Source organism: Chlorocebus sabaeus, chromosome 3 (assembly GCF_047675955.1).
Source record: "Chlorocebus sabaeus isolate Y175 chromosome 3, mChlSab1.0.hap1, whole genome shotgun sequence".
Taxonomy (NCBI): domain Eukaryota; kingdom Metazoa; phylum Chordata; class Mammalia; order Primates; family Cercopithecidae; genus Chlorocebus; species Chlorocebus sabaeus.
In genome coordinates, this window is record NC_132906.1 from 3,402,734 (window position 1) to 3,424,737 (window position 22,004).

At 38.9% G+C, this 22,004-nt stretch overlaps 1 long non-coding RNA gene across 1 annotated transcript; it reads left to right on the forward strand.

The window, feature by feature from the left end:
• Positions 1-1,116: 1,116 nt before the first annotated feature.
• Positions 1,117-21,597, forward strand: LOC103248997 (uncharacterized). The gene is made up of 3 exons (XR_005236555.2): positions 1,117-2,156; positions 4,929-5,106; positions 20,321-21,597. It is a non-coding gene; the product is annotated as an uncharacterized lncRNA (long non-coding RNA).
• Positions 21,598-22,004: the final 407 nt, after the last annotated feature.

Here is a 22,004-nt window from a genome sequence, read left to right on the forward strand (position 1 = left end):
ACATATAGATGATTAAGATGGTAAATGTTGTTACGTGTATTTGTACCCCAACTACTTTTCAAAAAATATCTTGGCTATTATTTATCTCCTTATGTATATGTCTTTTTTCCTTTGCTGGCATATAAATCTCTTGGAGGCAGAAAACATATCTGAACTCTACAGCATGTTTCAGAACCGAAAGCCAGGGCGCAGTGGCTGACCAGTACCGAGTCCCTGCAGGAGGGGACCCTTCCAGTGGATGTAGACCTGGAAAATGAGATTGCCTTATTTATTCCTCTGAATATTCCCCAGCATCGATCACAGTGCTCTTTATAAAGTAAGTGCTCGGTAAACGTTCATTCGTGGTGATGCTAAGGACCCGAAGGGTCTTTAACCTTTTCTCTCCCTCTGTCCCTCCTAGCTCAGCCCTCAGGGAACCCTAAGAGCTGGCTAAGGGGCCATTCTCCTCGCTACCCGGGCCTGCATCTGCCGAATCGCTTCCTGAGGAAGTTATCTAGACATTGGCTAGAAACCAAAGGTCCCATTTTTCACCTGCCATTTATTTATCATTGTATAACTTAGGTAAGTCCTGCCACCTTCACTGTCAGTTCTTCACTCACTGTTTTGCCTGCAAGGAGTCCGGAAATCAGCGGGAACACCCTGCACGTGAGACGGGTCCTGCAATTCACGAGGGGCTGGGGCTTTGCGTTTATTCCTCCAGTTCGGCCTGCGGCAAACCTGACGATCCAGCTGGGCCCGCGGGGGAGCGAGCGGAAGCGGGAAGCGGGAAGCGGGAAGCGGGAAGCGGGAAGCGGGCTGCGTCCGCTGCCGTCCCGCGACCCACCCCGCTGGGGGCGCAGCTGCGTCTGCGCGCGGGGAGCGGGGGCGGCCGGGCTTCCTCTGAGCGCGGGCTGACGGCTGCCGCCTGTGGGCGCCCCGGCCCTGCAGCCCAGCCGGAGGGGCGGACCGGCGGGTGTCGGGAGCAGGCAGCAGCGGCCAGGCCTCTGCGGCTTCTCTCCCGCTGGAGAGGGAAGAGCCGCGGCCGCGAGGATTCCCAGCAGTGACCGCGTGTCGAGAGCCTGCAAGTGGGCCCGAAGCCGTCCCTTTCCCGATAGCCAAGCAGAAGCAGGACTCGAAGCACCGGGGCTGGGATGCCCATGCTGGTGACGCCTTGGGGCTCGCAGTTATACTTGGCGACCGGTCTACACGGCGATTCGGTGCTTTCCGGAATAGCAGATTCACCTCTCTTTAGACCCACCTTCGTCCTTTGGGGTGTAGCCGGGCCTGCGCTTTCCTGCGAGCCCTGCTGTCACCTGAACAGCCTGATGACTTCACGCTCAGCCACTGGAGGGCACAGCCACATCATTTTTAAAAAATTCATTTCCTCACTTAAAGCTGACATGGTTTGGGGGGAAATAACATTTTAAAAATGTAAAAAGATATATATATACGTATCTCTGATTATTCTGATATAAACTCAGGTGGGATTCTTCAAAACAGGAGGCTGCTGCAGTCCCTTCATTTTACAACTGAGAAAACGAAGGCCTTTTAGCTTGAGAACTCCAGTTGCCCAAGGCGCACAGGTGGTGGGTAAGGACGCTGATCATTTATCCAAAGAATCCTTCCGTGACCCAGGAGGATCCGGTGGGAGAGCGGAGCCGTCCACAGCTCAGCCAGGACACAAGAAGGCCCAGGGTGGCAGGAGCCCCACTGTGTGCTGTGGAGGATGGCAGAGGAAAAGTCAGCATTGTCCCTAAACTGCAGGATCATGTGATGTGATGGGAAAAAATTCTGAGCACAAGACACAGGAAGCGCAGGTCACGGAAACACATGGTGCCCAGAAGGGCTTAACTAGTTGCAGCTGTGCAGGGCGATGCGCAGAGTGCCCCAAGGGTGTCCTGAGTGAGGGTGGACGTCCCCTGCCCTTTGGCTTCGTGAAGGCTTCGTGAAGCCTGCCAGGTCACCCTTGTTTTCATGGATAGCTTCTTTAGGACACTCCCTCCACCAGTAATTGACAAAGTCTGCTTCCGTTGAGTGTCTGATAAAGGATTCAGTTTACATGATTGTTATGACAGGATCAGGAAAGAAGACAGAGATGGATGTGAGTGGCCCTCAGAAAAAAAGTATCAAGGGAAACTGAGGAGTCTGTGTTCCGAGTTACAACATCAGTCCTGTGTGTAAGTGCTGAGTTTCAGCGTCTGCCCAAGAAGTTGCCTAGTCGACTTCAACTGTAAGCTCCTAAGGGACAGTGCTGACCCTTGAGATGACTGGGCAGCCATCAGCTTCATGCTAGAGGCTTTAAAGCAAACCCAAGGTGCAGTCTCAGTACTGATTACTTGGGCTAGTGCCTTTCTTAACATTTCACGGATACATTCCCTTATTTTATTTATTTTATTTTATTTTATTACAGTTTTTCTCTATTCAGTCATGGCCATTCTAACTTAGCTGCTGTTGTCTTTGTAAGTTTATTTAATATCTTTTAAATATTAAAAGATTAAATAGATTATTTTATAATACATTCTTTTAATATTACAATATTAATTTTAGATAAGAACCATGTTTACTTTCAAGATTAATGTAGTAAATAAAGAAGACTAAAAACTTAAGAGACTGAAAGCTGCTGAGAATGCGTAAGAGAAACCTGGTTATCAAACGCAATTCTGATCTTTTATCAGGCATCTGTATCAATGTGGATGATATAACCATGGTTACCTTCATGAAGAAGCAAGATACTTGATTCTCATCTGTTTAAAGAAACAGTCTATTTCTTCTAAAAGTATATACTGTAAAACACAAACCACTTAGCTGGGAAATAAAAGATGGTTATTCTTTATCATTTATATAAGCCTGGCCTTTCTCCAAAATGATTTTGATATAGCTTACAACAAAAAATGTGTTAGGCTTAATAAAAGAAGAATGGAAATGGAAACTAAGGATCAACAGAAAAGAGTATCACAAATATGGTAATACTAGCATGTAATGTTATTTCTGTAATTGAGTGTAAAATGTGGCTCTGAGCTTCCTGGAGGCCAAGGCAAAAATAGAGACAAGAGCAATGTGCATAATATCATTAGCAGACAGAAAGATCATGTGACTTTTTAATTTTTTTCCCAGAAACTGAATCTAAAAAGAATTGCTCTATATAAAGACTGATATATATGACTTTAAGTGAAAAAATGATGAACACTATCCTCTATGAGAGTTTTTGCGCAAATTGAAGGAGATGAGAACTGATATTGAAGCACAACTCAGTGAAGTTGATCCTGTCAGGCTAGGCTCACACAAGTAAACTTCTGATGAAATCCTAGAATTCCGGCAAATGCAGGCATGGAATGAGCGATTCCTATTCCATCTGCCTCATTGTGCCTGGGGCCAGGCCTGAGTGTTGAAGACAGCTTGTTTCAATATAAGATCAAATGAGATTGTTCATAACAGAAGTCTGCAGGAATAGAGCACCTCGGATTTGAAATGATGGATGATTTTCATCAGCCGTGTATCTGCTCCCTTGGCAGCACCCCAAGCACAGACCCCAGGCTGTTTCAGTGTGTCATCTGGCAGGCCTAGTGCACAAACAGAGGATGTCTCAACTGTACATGTGTAACACAGCTTTAATTCATAATTTCATCTCTGGATGGGATTTTGAGCAGATGGGCATTGCTGTCTTTTTAAAGATAAAAAATCAATGAAAGACACTGTGGTTCTGAAATTAAATGAGCACTTGAAAAATACCAGCTTTGTTTGGCTTTGCGTTTTCTTTTTTCCTCTCCTCCAAAGTTCTTTACAGCAAAATATTCGATTGAAAACTCAACATGCCCACTGCCTCCCCATTCCATTAAAAAAAAAAAAATTCTGTGGAAAGGCTCCACTAACAGGAAGAGAGTTCTTCACAGTTTGGTTTTATTTTTAAATGACAGTCATTACCTCATTTTTAAAGGATTTGTAATAAATTAAGCAAGTAACACTTGTGTACCAGTTTCTAATCAGTTTTAATGTTCCTGGAATTTTCTGGGCTACAAAAAAAAGGACCATCTGTTTTTTTTTCTACACCCAAAGATATCCCAATCTTATCGGAGAAGGGAAACTGAGGCATGTGTTACAGTTGGAGGACTAGGAAGCACTAATCTGTGTCAAACTACAAAGTGCAAATTCAAAGGAGAGATCATCATCGAGGGAGTGATCCGGAAGAATTCGTAGCCCTTACCTGTCCTAGTCATGCTTCTTGCCAAAGAAAAAGAGTAATCTCTATGTATTTAATGCTTTCAGCACTTCTCCAATCTGACAAATATTTATTCAGATTCAAACTGACTGCCCAAGTTTCACTGCAGCTCCTTGTTTCCTGTGAGATCTTTTTAAAAATCTTTGCTTAAAACATTAAAGGCTGAATGAAGAGCAAGAAAATCTTGCCTATAAATAAGACGCTGGGAACTGCACAGAATCAACATCAGCTCACAAGCTCATCATCTCACGCACAGATTCCTGAGCACATTCTCGCATTCTTGCTCTTAATCCTCCCTTGGCGACCTTCTACTCAGACATCATCTTTTATGCAGAGAAGCAGGCACGTTTCTCATCATTAATTCTGTTCTCAGCCAGGTGTGTAGCCACAGAGCATACAGACCACAGGATGAAGTGAGCACCCCAGGATGTAAATTTGTGTGGAGGAATTACAGCTCAGGTTTCTTACACAGCTTTAGCCCATCAGGACGTGAAGCTGTCTTGCAAATTGCGGGTGTGTCTAAGCTCTTAAGCACATGTGAACTTTAACGCAGGTGCATTCCCTACTCACGTACACAATACGAGCATGCCACACACTCACAATCCAATTGGCTAACTAAGGTTATTAACAGGAAAGAACAATTATAGTCCTTATGGTCATAATTTTGTTTGAATTTTCGCCTCATCAAAAATGTAACAGCCAATTAAAGCAGGCTTTCCTCCTTTTTTCCTAGTGAAAGCATATTGACTTTCCTGATTTCTCATGACCACATTTGAGGAAAGGAGTAAGCACTGGAATCACCAAAACAGCACGCTTACAGGAGGGCAGTCACCAGCTTCATCAGCCTTCCAATTCCACGGAGCCCCTTGAAAATCCAGGGGCGCAGACTGGCAACAGTAGAGATTTAATAGGTAAGACCTTGGGTTCAGTGGACAGATCTCTTACAGTTCCTGATATCAGCCCCTATCAGAAATTATCTTTCACTTTGTGTATTTCACATATTTCAAATAGAAGGGGTCAAGACTAATGGTGACCAGTCTTCATTCATTTGATAAACCTTTATTAAACACAAGTGTGGCTTTGTTCTAGGCAGCATGAATAGAATGATTTACAAACTGTCGTTGCTCTTCGGGCAGTCACTGTTTTATAGGGGAACTCGAGAAGCAGTCAGGAAGGAAGGTCTCAGAGGAGATGGCCCTGAAACTGAATCAGACTTTAAAAGATAAATTGGTCAACAGGGTTGGAGGGAGGGAAAAGAAGGTTTTGAAAGATGGATCTTTCAGAAAAAGCAAATAACCTGGGCACAGGCATGGGCAGAAAAAGGAAAAGCAAAGCCAGAGCATTCAGAGAATTGCAGAACATTTTGCATGACTGAGTATAGGAAGCAAGAGAGGCCTTTTGAGAAATACGACTGGAGAGGTGATGAGGGGCCCGATCTTGTGTTACACAAAGAACCTCTTATGCCACACAAAGGAATTTGGATTTTTTTTTTCCTTTAGGCATAAGGAAGCCATTGAAGGGTTTTAAACAGGAACAATGTAATCAGATTTACTCTTTGGAAATAAGATCTCCTGGTTAGTTAATGAACTCGTGTTTCTTTTTTTCTATGTTAACCATTGTTTTATTGTTTGGTCTTTAGACTCTATTATTGATTGAAATGCCAAAGTGATGGGAGTCAAGAGGCTTTGCCACTTAACCTTCCACAGTTTATTTTATTTGCTTTTAAAATAGTTATTATATTACGTGCTTTACCTTATTAGTTTGGTGTACAATTAAAGTAAGATAAAGGCAGAGAAACTAGCTTGTAGTTCTATTGCTATGGACACCATTAGTTGATGTCAGAAAGCTTACAGATGAATCAGTATTTACTACTGGACCGGTTACAGACAAAACCAGAAGATATTAGATCTAGCACAAACTTTATAAACTATTGAGCCTTTCATTTTATTTTGCATTTAAAAATCCTTACATCAGAGATTCTGAATTCCTTCATCAGGCATGTGGCCTGTGCATTGAGATTTTTTAAGCTCTCCAGGTGATTTTAATATGCAGTTAGATTTGAGAACCATGATTTTAGTCTTAAGTGGCTTTACAAGTAAATGCCTTTAAATTCTGTGGTAATACATTATTCATAGGCTATTCAGGCTGTAGTAAAACATAGAGAAAAAACAAACAATTATTGAGTTCATTTTATGAAGCAAGAATAATCTTAATAACAAAAGATAAAAACCTTTAAAAAGATGTGAAGCTATAATCTTTTCATGAATATAGGTATAAAATCATAAAATATTATAAAAATATTTTAGCCATATATTAAAAGGGTAGGCTAAACAGAATTTACTTTAGGAATTGAAGAATGGTTTAATATTGGGAAATTTATTATTGTAATACCTGGGCAACAGAGTGAGACTCCGTCACAAAAAAAATAAAAAGAAAAGAAAAAAGAAAATGCGAAGTTTAGTCTCAAGCTGAGACTAAATATTTGCAAATCATGTGTCTGAAAAAAGACTTGCATCAGAATAGAGAACTCTTATCACTCCATTAAAAAAAGACAATTCAAAATGTTCAGCAAAAGATATGAACAGATAATTCACCAAATAATATATTATGATAGCAAATAAGCATATGAAAAGTTGCTCAACATTATCAGTGCTTAGAGAAATGCAAACTAAAACTATACTGAGATACTATGACACACACACTAAAATGTCTCTAATCGGAAAAACGGAAAATATCAAATTCTGGTAAAGATTTAGAGGAACTGGAATCCTCACACATTGCTGGCGAGAATGTAAAAAAGATACAGTCACTTCGGAAAACAATTTGTCAGATACTCAGTAAGTTAAACACATCCACTTCTAAATATCTACACAGAGAAATGAAAATGTATGCTCAGACAAAAAAACATTCAGCATTATTATTTTCCATAACCAAAACCTGGCTATTGTAGTTCAGGATGACATACTGAACATATGTGCTCACCTCGTGTCCCTCCTTAGACCCCAGTGAAATGACCAACACTCTGTCTCAAAAAAAAAAAAAAGTAAGAAAGCTAATGTACAGGCAAGAGAAGGATGCTGAAGCCCAGAATATAATCGTTGTTGGAGGCACTGTAAGAAGGAGCCAGCCTCCTCTATGGAGACCTAAAAGAGAAGGAGAGAAACAGGGGGAATGATGGAATATGTATGCCACTATGTCACAGCCCTGCCTGTCACCCCTCCCCTTCCCACTCCAGAACATCTGGAAGGCCAACATTGCCATTGTTACAAAAGATAAAGAATGAAGAAATTTCACACATTTACCTAGGAAGATGTAAACTTTTTGTTGTAGATAATTTATTACAGAGTACTCCGTCCACACCCAGGGGCCCGGTACAAGTGCTTCTCAAAACATCTGTAGCGAAGGACCAGCTCTTGTGTTAAAATTTCGAATCCATTGCAGAAGGTTACTTTTTAAAATATAATAAAAATAAATTACTAGAAAAAAATAAAATTTGAAAAGCAAAGACACACAAAAAATACAAGTGCAAATGTTTTATTACCAGACTCAAGAGACAAAAGATTGTATTTTCTTTTTTTTCTGAGACAGAGTCTTGCTCTGTCACCCAGACTGGAGTGCAGTGGCACTATCTCAGCTCACTGCAAGCTCCGCTCCCCGGGTTCCCGCCATTCTCCTGCCTCAGCCTCCCGAGTAGCTGGGACTACAGGCGCCGCCACCACGCCTGGCTAATGTTTTGTATTTTTAGTAGAGACGGGGTTTCACCATGTTAGCCAGGATGGTCTCAATCTCCTGATCTCCTGACCTCATGATCTGCCCGCCTCGGCCTCCCAAAGTGCTGGGATTACAGGCGTGAGCCACCGTGCCCAGCCCCTACACAAAAGATTATATTTCAATCAATGTTATCAGCACAAATTTAAAATAGAAAAAAAGGCAAGAATTACAAAAATGGTCCATACTTACTGAAAGTGTGTGTATAGGCAATTGAAGTAGACAGTCATTGTTACGTTAAAATATTCGTGTCATTCTACCATTGAAACTAAAGGTTATGAAGGGAATTATAATTCCCATATAGAAAACCTATAAGTTTTGAATAAGCAGCATGTATAAAAATATCAAAAGTTTTTATTGTAAAAAATGAGCCTGATTCTTGTTTCTTAATTAATTTAATCTATGTTGGATTGTTGACAATGCCATTCACAGAAGATAATGCATGTCTAAACTGTTTCTATGTATTTTTTCCCTTGTTTTTAAAGAAACAATTCATGTACCATAAAATTATCATTTTAAAGTGTACAATTGGCCGGGCGCAGTGGCTCACGCCTGTAATCCTAGCACTTTGGGAGACCGAGGCGGGTGGATCACTTGAAGTAAGGAATTCTAGACCAGGCTGGCCAACATGGTGAAACCCCGTCTCTACTAAAATTACAGAATTAGCCGGGCAGGTGGCGCATGCCTGTAATCTCAGCTACTTGGGAGGCTGAGGCAGGAGAATCGCTTGAACCCGGGAGGCGGAGGTTGCAGTGACCCGAAATTGTGCCACTGCACTTCAGCCTGGGCAACAAGAGAGAAACTCCATCTCCCCGCCCCCAAAAATTAAAGTGTACAATTCAGTGGTTCTCAGTATATCATATTCACGAGGTGTGCAACTAAAAGCACTAATTCCAGGACGTTTTCATCACCCCTAATGGAGATCCCATATTCGTGGGCAGCCATTGCCCAGTCTCCCTGCCCAGCCCTGAACGCTTCCTAATCTGTTTTGTTTCTTTATAGTTTTGCCCATTCTGAACATTTCGTATAAATGGAATGAAAGGCTACAACATGTAGCCTTTTTTTTCTGAGTTTTTTTACTCAGCATAGTGTTTTCAAGGTTCATCCACATCGTAGATTGTGTTAGTAATTCATTCCTTTATGTGGCTGAATAGTATTTTTTTGTGTAGATAGATCACAATTTATTTATTCATTCATCTGTTAGTGGACAATTGAGTTGTTTCCACTTTTTGGCTATTATGAATAATGCTGCTGTGAACATTAAAATGTAAGCTTTTGTGTGAGCATACATTTTCATTTTCTTGGCTATATCCCTAGGAATTGAATTGCTGGGTTATATGAGAACTATATGTTTAACTTTCTTAGGAACTAACTAACTGTTTTCCACAATGGTTATGCCATTTTATATACCCACCGACAATTTATTAGAGTTCCAATTTTTCCACATCCTTGCCAATATTTATTTCCCTTTTAAAAATTATTATTATAGTCTTTCTAGTATGTCTGAAATGATATCTCATTGTAGTTTTGATTTGCATTTCTCTGATGATCAATGATGTTGAGCACCTTTTCAAATACCTGGTTGCCATTTGTATGTCTTCTTTGGAGAAATGTCTGTTCAAATCATTTGCTCATTTTTTAATGGGTTTTTTTTTTTTTTTAACTGTTGTTAGAGATCTTCATTCATATATTCTAGATACTAGATGCTTATGAAATGCATGGTTTGCAAATATTTTATTTCATTCTGTGGGTTTTCTTTTCTTTAGGACAGTCTCTTGATAGTGTCCTTTAATGCACAAGAGTCTGTGATGCTGATGTAATCCGATTTGTCTATTTTTGTCTTTGTTTACTTAGGCATTACTGAGATCATATCTAGGAAACCAATGCCTAAATGATGAATATTTACACACATTTTCACTTAAGAGTCTTATACTTTGGGCTCTTTTTAAATTTAGTAGTTTTTTTTTTTATGTGTGTTTTGTTGTTTCTTTCAAGATACAGGGTCTCACTCTGTTGCCCAGGCTGGAGTATAGCAGTGCAATTATAGCTCACTGCAACCTTGAACTGTAATTATGCTATCTTGGCTCACTGCAATCTCTGCCTGTCAATTTCTGCAAAAAAAAAAATCAGTAGAGATTTTGATAGTGATTGCATTGAAACTGTACACCAACTTGGTGAGTATTCCCATCTTAACAATATTAAGTATTTTGATCCATGAACATGGATGTCTTTACATTTATTTATATCTTCTGTAATTTAACAATATTTTGTAGTTTTTAATGAATAAATCTTATACTTCTTTTGTTAAAATTATGCCTAAGTATTTTATTACTTTTGATTTTATTATAAATAGAATTATTTTCTCAATTTCATTTTTGGGCAGTTCATTGCTAATGCATAATACAATTGATTTGTAAATTTTGGTATTATTATTATTATTATTATTATTTTTTTTTTTTTTTGAGGCAGAGTCTGGCTCTGTCGCCCAGGCTGGAGTGCAGTGGCCGGATCTCAGCTCACTGCAAGCTCTGCCTCCCGGATTCACGCCATTCTCCTGCCTCAGCCTCCCGAGTAGCTGGGACTACAGGTGCCCGCCACCACGCCCGGCTAATTTTTTGTATTTTTAGTAGAAACGGGGTTTCACCGTGTTCGCCAGGATGGTCTCGATCTCCTGACCTCGTGATCCGCCCGCCTCAGCCTCCCAAAGTGCTGGGATTACAGGCATGAGCCACCGCGCCCGGCCCAAATTTTGGTATTATATCCTACATATTTGCTGAACTCATTCATTAGCTGTAATATGGATTCTTTAGGTTTTCTATATGTAAGTTATGTCATCTGCAAATACAGATAGTTTAGATTTTCCTTTCTACTGTGGATGCCTTTTATTTTCTTGTCTAATTGCCCTGGGTATAACTTCTAGTACAGTGTTTTGTTTCAGTCTTTCACCATTAAGTATGATGTCAACTGTGGATTTTTCATAGATGCCCTTTATCTGGATGAAAACATTCCTTTCAATCTCCAGTTTGTTGAGTACTTTTCATCATGAAAGGGTGTGATTTTCTCAAATGCTTTTCCTGAGTCAATTGAGGTGATCATATGGGTTCTTTTTCTTCATTATATTAATGTGGTATATAGCATTGATTGATTGTGTTTGTTGAAGCACCATTGCCTTCCTGAGATAAATCCTATCTGGTCGTAATGTATAATGCTTTTATATACTTCTTGGTTTGGTTTGCTACTATTTTGTTAAAGATTTTCACATCTGTACTCATAAAAGATACTAGTCTACTGTTTTCTTTTCTTGTGTTATGTTTCCCTAGTTTGGATATCAAGATAATACTGGCCTCATAGAATGAGTTAAAAAGTATTTCCTCCTGTCCTATTTTTAATTCTTCTTTAAACATTTGGTAGACTTCACTAGTGAACCCATCTGGGCCTCAGATTTTCTTTGGGAAGTTTTCCAATTACTTATTTAATTCTTTTAGTTATTTTAGGTCTACTCTGATTTTCTGTTTCTTATTGAGTCAGTCTTTGTAGTTTGTGTATTTCTAGGAATTTGTTTCTTCTAGAGTATCTAAATTTTTTAGCATACAATTATTCATACTACTGCCTTATAATCCCTTTTATTTATGTAAGGTTCATAGGAATGTCCCCTTATTCATTTCCAGTTTTAGTAATTTGAGTCTTCTCTCTTTTTTCTTGGTGAATCTAGATAAACTTTGTCAATTTTGTTCCTCTTTTCAAAGAACCAACTTTTTATTCTGTTAAACTTCTCTATTGTATTTCTCTTTTGTTAATTTCTGCTCTTTATTATTTCATTTCTTCTGCTTGCTTTGGTTTAGTTTACTTTTCTTTTTTTCATGTCTTAAGGTTGAATGTTAGGCTATTGATTTAAGTTCTCTTTCTTTCTTTCCTTTCTTTGGAGTTTTGCTCTTGTTGCCCAGGCTGGAGTGCAATGGCACGGTCTCGGCTTACCACAACCTTCCCTTCCCTGGTTCAAGCAATTCTCCTGCCTCAGCCTCCCGAATTGCTAGGATTACAGGCATGTGCCACCACGCACGGCTAATTTTGTATTTTTAGTAGAGACGGGGTTTCTCCATTTGGTCAGGCTGGTGTTGAACTCCCGACCTCAGGTGATCCTCCCGCCTTGGCCTCCCAAAGTGTTGGGATTACAGGCATGAGCCACTGTGTCCGGCCCTCTTTTTATTTTCATTTTTTTATTAATTTTTTTTGAGACAGAGTCTCACTCTGTCCCCCAGGCTGGAGTGAGCGGCGCCATCTTGGCTCACTGCAAGCTCCACCTCCCGGGTTCCCGCCATTCTCCTGCCTCAGCCTCCCGAGTAGCTGGGACCACAGGCGCCACCACCACGCCTGGCTAATTTTTTGTATTTTTAGTAGAGACGGGGTTTCACCGTGTTAGCCAGGATGGTCTCTATCTCCTGACCTCCTGATCCACCCTCCTCGGCCTCCCAAAGTGCTGGGATTACAGGCCTGAGCCTCTGCGCCTGGCCCACCCTTTTTTTTTTAAATGTACACATTTACAACTGTGCATTTTCCTTCTATGTACTGCTTTAACTGCATGCTATACATTTTCGTACATTGTGTTTTTATTTTCATTCATCCCACATTATGTTTTAATTTCTTTTGATTTATTGTTTTACTTACTATTTAAAGTGTGTTGACATATTTGTGAATTTCCCAAATTTCTTTCAGTTATGATTTTTAGTTTCATTCCATTTTGGTCAGAGAACAAATACTTTATATTTTCAACCCTTTTAGTTTTACTGAGACTTGTTTTATGTTGTAAAATATCATCTATACTGGAGACTGTTCCAAAGTACTTAAGAAGAGTTAGTATTCTTATGTTGTAGGGTAGTGATACAGATATCTATGGGGTTTAGTTTACTTATAGTGTTTTTCAAGTTTTCTGTTTCCTTCCTGATATACTGTCTAGTTGTTCTATCAACTATGGAAAGTAAGGTATTGATATATCCAACTATTATTGTTACCTAAGAGAAGAGCTCCAAAATACATGAAACAGTTCTCTCTTCAAGTCTGTCAGTTTCCGTTCATGTATTTTGGAGCTGTTCTTTTAGGTACGTGTATGCATATAATTATTATATATTCTTGTTGAATAACATTTTTTCATTATAAAATACCCTTCTTTGTCTTTAGTCATAATTTTTGTTTTAAAATCTATCTCACCACATTTCAGTTATAGTAACTCCATCTCTGTTTTTATTATTGTTTGCATAGTGTATCTTTTTCTGTTCTTGATCGTTCAATCTATTTATGTCCTTGAATCTAAAGTGTGTCTTTTGTAGACAGTGTATAGTTGGGTCATTAAAAAAAATCTTTCTAGCTTGTAGACAGATGCTTTATTAAAAAAAAAAGAAAGAAAGAAGGAAAAAAATTTAAATAAAAATATCTTTTTTCCAATCTCTGCTTTTTTATTAGAGTATGTAGTTACTTTATATTTAATGTAATTAATAAATTAGGATTAACATCTGCCATTTTACTGTTTGTTTTCTACCTTTTTATGTCTTTTGTTTCTACATTTCTCCATTACTGGCTTCCTTTGTGTTACATAGATATTTTCTGATATAGTGTTTTAATTCTCTCATTTCTTTTGCTACATTTTTGTGTTTTCTTTCTTAGTGGTTACCCTGGGAATTACTACTAATAACTTACTTAATAACAATCTTATCTAAATCAAATGATACCATTTAACTCCAGTAGTCTACAGAACTTTGTTCCTGTATAGCTTTTTTTTTACCCTTCCTGTATGCCGTTATCATCACAAATTACATCTTTATACATTATGTGCTTGTCAACAAGGATTTATAATTATTGCTTTATGCAGCTGTCTCTTAAAACAGATAGGAGAAGGAAATGAATTACAAGCAAAAAATACACTTATACTATTTATTTTTAATATTCATTTGTATGTTGTTTACCTTTATTATTTCTTTTATTTCTTCATGTAGACCTAAGTTACTGCTTACTCTCCTTTAAGTCTAGCCTAAAGGGCTCCTTTTAGTATTTCGTGTAGGATAAGTATCCTAGTGACAAGTCCTCTCAGCTTTTGTTATTTAGAAATGTCTTAATTTCTGTTTCATTTTTGAAAGATGGTTTTGTGGATATAGAATTCTTGGTTGGCAGCTATTTTCTTTCAGTGCTTTGAATACGCCATACCACTGCCTTCTGGCCTCCATGCTTTCTAATGAGAAACTGTTAATCTTATTGAGGATCCATTATACAGGTCAAGTCCCTTCTCTCTCACTGCTTTTAAGATTCTCTCTTTGTCTTTGGCTTTCAACAGTTTGATTATAATGTGACCTCAGTGTGGATCTCTCTCAGTTTATCATACTTTGAGTTTACTGATCTTTTTAAATGTATATATTAGTGTTTTTCATCAAGTTTAGGGAGCTTTGGCCATTATTTCATCAAGTAATCTTTCTGAAACTTTCTCTCACCTCTCCTTCTGGGATTCCATTATGCATATGTTGATATATTTCATAGTGTCCCACGAGTCTCTAATCATTTTCCTGCCTGTTTCTTCTTTCTGTTCCTCAGACCAGATAATCTCAATTGATCTATCTTCAAGTTTGTTGATTGTTTTTATCCTCCTGATCAAATGTGCTATTAGGTTCCTATGGTTTATTTTTCAGTTCACTTATTCTAGCTTTCAACTCCAGAATTACTATTTTTTAAATAATTTTGACCCATTTTTATTCTTTATTTGGTAAAACACGGTTATCATTTGATATGGTTTGACTCTGTGTCACGACCCAAATCACATCTCAAATTGTAATCCCCATGTGTCAAGGGAGGGACCTGGTGGGAGGTGATTGGATTATAGGGGCGGTTCCCCCATGCTATTCCCATGATAGTGAGAAAGTCCTCATGAGATCTGATGGTTTTGTAAGTGTGTGACGGTTCCTCCATTGCTGTGTCTCTTGCTCACTCTCCTGCTGTCCTGTGAAGAAGGTGCCTGCTTCCCCTTCTGCCATGATTCTAAGTTACCTGAGGCCTCCTTAGCCATGTGGAACTGTGAGTCAATAAAACCTCCTTTGTCTGTAAATTACCCAGTCTCAGGTAGTATCTTTATAGAACTGTGAAACTGGACAAATACGTCATTCTTTGCTTCAGCTCTTCAGACGTAGTTTCCTTTAACTCTTTGAACATATGTTTAAATAGCTAATTTTACTCTCTGTCTAGTAAGCACAACATTGGGGCCTCTTAGGGCCAGCTTCTATCAATTACCTTCCGTTTGTGTGTGTATGGGACATATCTTTGCATGTCTCACAATTTTATGTTGAAAATTTGACATTTAAAATAATATTGCAAGTCTGAAAATCATATTCTTCCCTGCCCAATTTTGTTATTGCCACTTGCTGTTAAATGTTGTTTTTATTTATTTCATGGCTTTTCTGAACTAATTCTATAAAGTATGTATTGTTTTTATATGTGGTCATGGGAGTATCAATTAGCTTAGTGATTGGACATCTAATGATGGAACAGAGATTTCCTTAAATGCTGGAACCAATAAACCTCTAAATCTTTGCCATGGGTTACTATATAGATGTTGGGTCATACCTTTAACACTCCACCAGGCAGTTCACAATGCTGTTTTAGCCTTTACTTTCTGCTTGTGCAGAACCTCAAGGTCACTAAGAAATGAGAGCTTAGGCCTTCTCAGCTCTTTCTTCAGAATGCCCACAGGCCTACGTATGCCCATGACCTTCCAAATTCTCAGGAGTATGTCAGAGCATTTCAAAGCTCCGACAGACATCTTATGCCTCAGCTTTTCCCTTTAATCTTCTTAGTCTATTGTTTGCCCTATCATTCATCTCATGCAGCCTCATAGTTAAAAGACTTGCCTAAAATTATTTTCAATAAATACCACTTAACCCCTGGGAGAGACTTTTTACACTTGGGAAGTTCAAGCCACATCAAGTAAAAATGTGCCTTTTCAGTGGAGACTTCTAAGGATAGATCAAACAATGTCAGTTCTTTGGGACTGAGGCTTTGAAAGAGCTCCAGCTCTGTTCCGATCCTTCAGTACTGGAATACAGCTGTTATTTTTCTAGGCTATTGCTGTGCTGAAGAGTGGGAGATGGGACTAAGGTAAGTTTAAAATGTCATAAAGATTACAGTTCTTACCAAGATTCAGATATTTTTCTTGAATTAATGCTCCCTGGATGGCTGAAAGTCTTTGGTTAATGCCAAGATAGTTGAACAAATGGATTCTGCTTTTCTTTGCCAGTCTTTTCATTAGTCTTATGAAGGAACAAAATGTTGGATGTTCTTAATCTGCCATTTTTACTCATGTCACCTGTTTTAATGTTTTGTTTTTATAACCTACACTGTACAAAACTAGCCTCACAGAATTATGTTGATAAGGTGGAAGAAGAGATTTTTAAACATTTTATTAAGCTCAGAATATTCATTTTTAAACTTTCATTCAAAGTAATGTAAATGATACTGTATTTCTAAATTCATCTTCAACTATTCATTAGTAGTCAAATTCAATAATTTATCTGTTAAATTACAGTTAAGTTTAAATTAGCTTTTGATGAAAGAAATGGATTCTGGATCCATGACAATTTCCGATAAGCTGTCTTCTCCTGATAGAAAACAAAAATTCACAATCTTTTATCAAATGTAAAGATGTTTGGTGATAAATTTTGACAGTGCAATATCAATATCATCACCAACTCTGTTGTCAATAAATTATGGAGCATGTCACAATAACTCATAGAAAGACTGTTCTTCCAAGCGTCCAAGTTTCATTTTGTGCTTTAATTTCCTGTGGCATTAGGAAACATTTGCCTTCCTTCCTTGCATAGGAGTGTGAATCTCGAAAATTTGAGACAGGTCTCAGTTAATTTAGCAAGTTTATTTTGCCAAGATTGAGGATGTGCTCATGACATAGCCTCAGGAAGTCCTGATGATATTTTCCCAAGGTGGTTGGGGCACAGCTTGGTTTTATACATTTTAGGGAGACATGAACCATCGATCGATATGTAAGAAGTACATTGTTCTGTCCAGAAAGGCAGAGACAGCTCAAAGCAAGGTTTCCTGCCCCAACCCTCCCCAGGGGCTTTCAGGTCACAAACAGGTAAGAGACAGATGTGGTTGCATTCTTTAGAGTTTCTGATAAGTCTTTTCAAAGAAGGCAGTCAGAATATGCATCTATCTCTGTGAGCTAAGGGATGACTTGAATAGAATGAGAATGGGAGGCCGATTTGCCCTGAGCGGTTCCCAGCTTGAAAGAGCCCAAGGTATTTTCCTTTCACATTTCCCCCTTTTCTTTACAAAGTCCTTTGGAGAAAGCATTTTACAAGAAAATGAATCTCTGGTCTCAGGTTTCATCAGATCTCTCAGGGCTGAGATGGTTTATTCCTAGATGGGTAGGTCTGGAAAGCTCATTTAGCAGGTTTCGAAATCTTGAGTCCTGTGAAGAGAAAATAGAGGGGAGGAAGGGGAAAACACACACACACAAAATAGCAATCCAGGCCACGAGTGGTGGCTCATGCCTGTAATCCTAGCACTTTGGGAGGCCAAGGCGGGTGAATCACTTGAGGTCAGGAGTTTGAGACCAGCCTGGCCAACATGATGTAACTCTGGCTCTACTAAAACTACAAAATTAGCTGGGTGTGGTGGCATGTGCCTGTAATCCCAGTTACTCGGGAGACTGAGGAAGGAGAATCACTTGAACCCATGAGGTGGAGGTTTCAGTGAGCCAAGATCACACCACTGCACTCCAGCCTGGGTGACAGAGTGATACCCTGTCTCAAAAAATAATAATAATAATAATTGATATGGGCCACATTACTCTGAAGTCCATACATTAGTAGGCAGGTGTGAAAGGGTCTTATGTGTGTAAACAGGTTACTGTTATTTTCTTCCAGAGTTTAAGTTGTCTGTCTTCAGCTCGCAGGGTTTTAAAGAAGCACGACTTAGTTTTCAGTGACTTCAAATTAGGAAAAATGAAAAAGAGATGGAAAAAAATTGAAAACATTATTTTGAAGACTTGTAGCCAAGAAAAATTAGAATTTGTTCCAAACCGTAGAAAATAATAAAAATTGGAAAAAAACATTAGGCAAGACTAGAATCTAATAACAGATATACAATTATTTTGAAATAATTTTTTTCTCTCTCCAGTTCCCCATTTTACTAAAGACAAATCATGGTAGGGCTGGTTTGCTTATTATACTTGGCCTAAATATTTGTATGCAGTGCAGCAAGAGTAATTATTATTTTTACATAGGCTTTTAAATTGGCTTTGATGGAACTTTGTTCCATAAGGGGAATCTCAGATAGGACTTCTTAAAGCCCAGCCCAGCCATGGATTGTGCCATCAAATACCCATGAGTTGGGTGAAATTTTCTCTTCTCCAGGTTTCAAGATAAACCTGAGACTTCTGTGCCTGTCAGTAAGTGACATTCTTTACTTACCATGGGTCAGAAACCCTCTATAGGGACTGTGTACACAAAATATGATGCTAGTTTTTCCAAGGTCTTATTGGCTCTATAAGTCAAGTTTGATTCCTTAAAGGAAAGCACATCATTCCAGTCAAAGCCTTGGTAAAACAACCAATTTCTCCAATTGCATCCTGTTACAAATGAAAACAGATTCTTATTGCACTTATGCAAATAACTGTGTTGTCCTAAGTTAAGAATACTCACAAGTAGTTTACAGTTCTGGGGAAATCAGGTAGAGAGAAACAAATGTGCTCCAAATTTTGTTCACAGGAGTGTACTAAATTGTTAAAGCTGTCAATAGCTCAAAAGAAAAGTTTTTAAGACCTTGAAAAACAAAACAAAGGATCAGCAAACAAATTAACAAATTCAGAAAAAAGTCAGGTGGAGTGTAGTGGCTCACTTCTGTAATCCCAGCACTTTGGGAGGCCAAGGCAGGTGGATCACCTGAGGTCAGGAGTTTGAGACCAGCCTGACCAACATAGCAAAACCAAATCTCTACTGAAAATACAAAAATTAGCCAGGTGTGGTGGCGCATGCCTGTAATCCCAGATACTCAGGAGGCTGAGGCAGGAGAATCGCTTGAACCCAGGAGGGTGGAGGTTGCAGTGAGCCAAGATTGTGCCACTGCACTCCAGCCTGTGTGACGGGAGTGAGATTCCATCTCAAAAAAAAAACAAAAACAAAAACAAAAAACAGAAAAAAGAAAGTAAACAGAGCAAGTGACCTTGAAGAGAAGAAGAAGAAAAAAAAAAAAAAAAAGAAAAATATTTGGATAACAGAAGAGACTTTTTCTTTTTTGGAGACATAGTCTTGGTCTCATGTCAAGGCTGGAGTGCAATGGTGTGATTTCGGCTCACTGCAATCTCCATCTCCCAGGTTCAAGTGATTCTCCTGCCTTAGCCTCCCAAGCAGCTGAGATTACAGGTGCCTGCCACCACACCCAGCTAATTTTTGTATTTTTAGTAGAGATGGGGTTTTGCCATGTTGGCCAAGCTGGTCTCAAACTCCTGACCTCAGGTGATCTGCCCACCATGGCTTCCCAAAGTTCTGGGATTACAGGTGTGAGCCACCTCCCCAGCCCCCCAGAAAAGAATTCTTTAAAAGAAAATTGAACTGAGTCATTAGAGATGACAAAGGAGAATTTAAATAATTCATCTGATTCAAGTAATTTTTCATTTAAAACCTAAAAACCAGGACAGAATGTCTTGAAAAGAGATCAGAGAACAGAAAAGTTTTTTGGAAATGAAAAATATGATTGCTTCCCCCCAAAAAAAATCTTTCAAAGAAATTATTTTCAAGTTGATAAAAATAACTTATACAAGGTGAAAAAGTAAAGACTGAGTGAGATAGGAAAATATTTTTTTAAAACTACAAGAAAGAAGTAATTCAGGATATCTAATATTAGACCAGCAGGAGTTTTTAAAAGGGAGCAGAGAAATGAAGAAAGGGAAATCATTTGTGTGTCTGTGTGTGATTTTTGTAAAATCATTTTTAAAAATCTTTTCTCAGAACTAAAAATGTTATGTCTTGGTATTGAATTCCAAGCAGGATAAAATAAAGAGGACTGAAATGCATCTTTGTGAAATTTCAGAACAGTAACTAACAATAAATGGAAGATCATAAAAATCTTCCAAAGGCAAAAAACAGCCCAGCAGCTAAGGAATAGGAGCTAGACTGCAGCAGAGTTTTCTTATCAGCAGCACAAAATGTTAGAAAACATTGAAGTGATACCCTCCAATTCAGAGGGAAAACAATTTTGAAAGTTCGATAATAGGTGTAGACAAACAAAAAATGATGAAAGAGAAAATAATACATTTGATATGATACCGGAAATTCACCTCTCTCATACCTTTCTTCCCCTCCCCAGGAGTTTACTGGAGGTTATACTCCAGTCAAAGAAGATGGAAACCAGGAAAGAACACTTTTTGGAGATTAGCACTGGCTCCAGGACCCAATGAACAGAAGACCCAGACTGAAGGCTTGTGCATTCAGCCCAGAAAAAATCCACTTAAATTCAGAACAATTAAGGACTGTGGGGAAGAAGGACTTCACACAGTAGTGTGATTGGAAGGCAGATAAATTTCAGGACACAATGAAAGTTCCTAAGATTTTTTTATCCTTTTCCGAATCTAAAACTAGAGGGAAAATCATCTAAAACAAGGTATAAAGAAATGGCTCACGTGTGACCCTTATCTTACTGTGACATGCAGCATTTGATGAGGGATGCGGGAAAAGAGCCTGCTTTACTATGAAGGGAGTAGCGTTGCCCCGGGAGCACCATGGCAGATGCACAGGACACAGAGGGAAGGAAATGGCATCCTAGCATGGCCCTGGCTCTACATTGAGCAATGTAGACAAAAATCATAAAGACTGCTCTTAGTTTTCTACTTTTAGAATCAACCTACAGACATGTAAGACTTAATTGTAGTTGTAGAATAAAAGATAATATATTATTGGCTTTCATAACAATAAAGTCCTAGCAGTGATTCACAGTTATTCTGTGAAAAAGGGTAGGGGAAAAGAGGGAGGATTGTAAGGCATTTTATATGGACCAAGGGAGTCAAAAGACGTTGACAGAAGCCTATGGAACAACATACACACATAAATAGAAGGAATATATTGCTTCAAATGACAAAAATAGCCAACATAGGCCGGGTATGGTGGCTCACACCTGTAATCCCAGCACTTTGGGAGGCTAAGGTGGGTGGATCACTTGAGGCCAGGAGTTTGCGACCAGCCTGGCCAACATGGCGAAACCCTGTCTCTACTAAAAATACAAAAATTAACTGGGTGCAGTGGGGTGTGTCTGTAGTTCCAGCTCCTCAGGAGGCTGAGGGAGAAGAATTGCTTGAACCCGGGAGGTGGAAGTTGCAATGAGCTGGGATCACACCACTGCATCCTAGCCTGGGTAACAGAGTGAGACTGCATCTGGAAAAAAAAAAAAAAAAAAAAAAAAAGCCAACATAGCAATTTTTAAAATAATATATAATTACCAAAAATTGGGGAAAATGGAGAAGGGGAAAGGCAGTTCTATAAGCAAGATAAACCTTTATGTTTTGTATCAGAAGGTCAATAAATATTGTCTGAATTTGATTGGTTATTTCCATTTGTATTAAATGTCTACAACAGGCAAATCTATAGAACCAGTAGAGAAATTAGAAATTGCCTGTGGCTGGGACTGAAGAGTGAAATCACTGCAAGTGGCCAAGAGGGATCTTCTGAAGTGATAGGTATGCTCTAAAATTGGGCTGTGGGGATGCTTGTACAACTCTGTAACTTTACTAAAATTCATTACACACTTAAGTGAGTTTTATGATATGTACATTATCCATCAAAAAAGCTGTGTTAAAAAAAAAAAAAAAAAACTGATTTTTTTAGGCCAGGCGTGGTGGCTCACACCTGTAATCCCAGCACTTTGGGAGGCTGAGGCAGGCAGATAATGAGGTCAGGAGATCAAGACAATCCTGGCTAACATGGTGAAACCCCGTCTCTACTAAAAGTACAAAAAATTAGCTGGGTGTGGTGGCGGTGCCTGTAGTCCCAGTTACTCG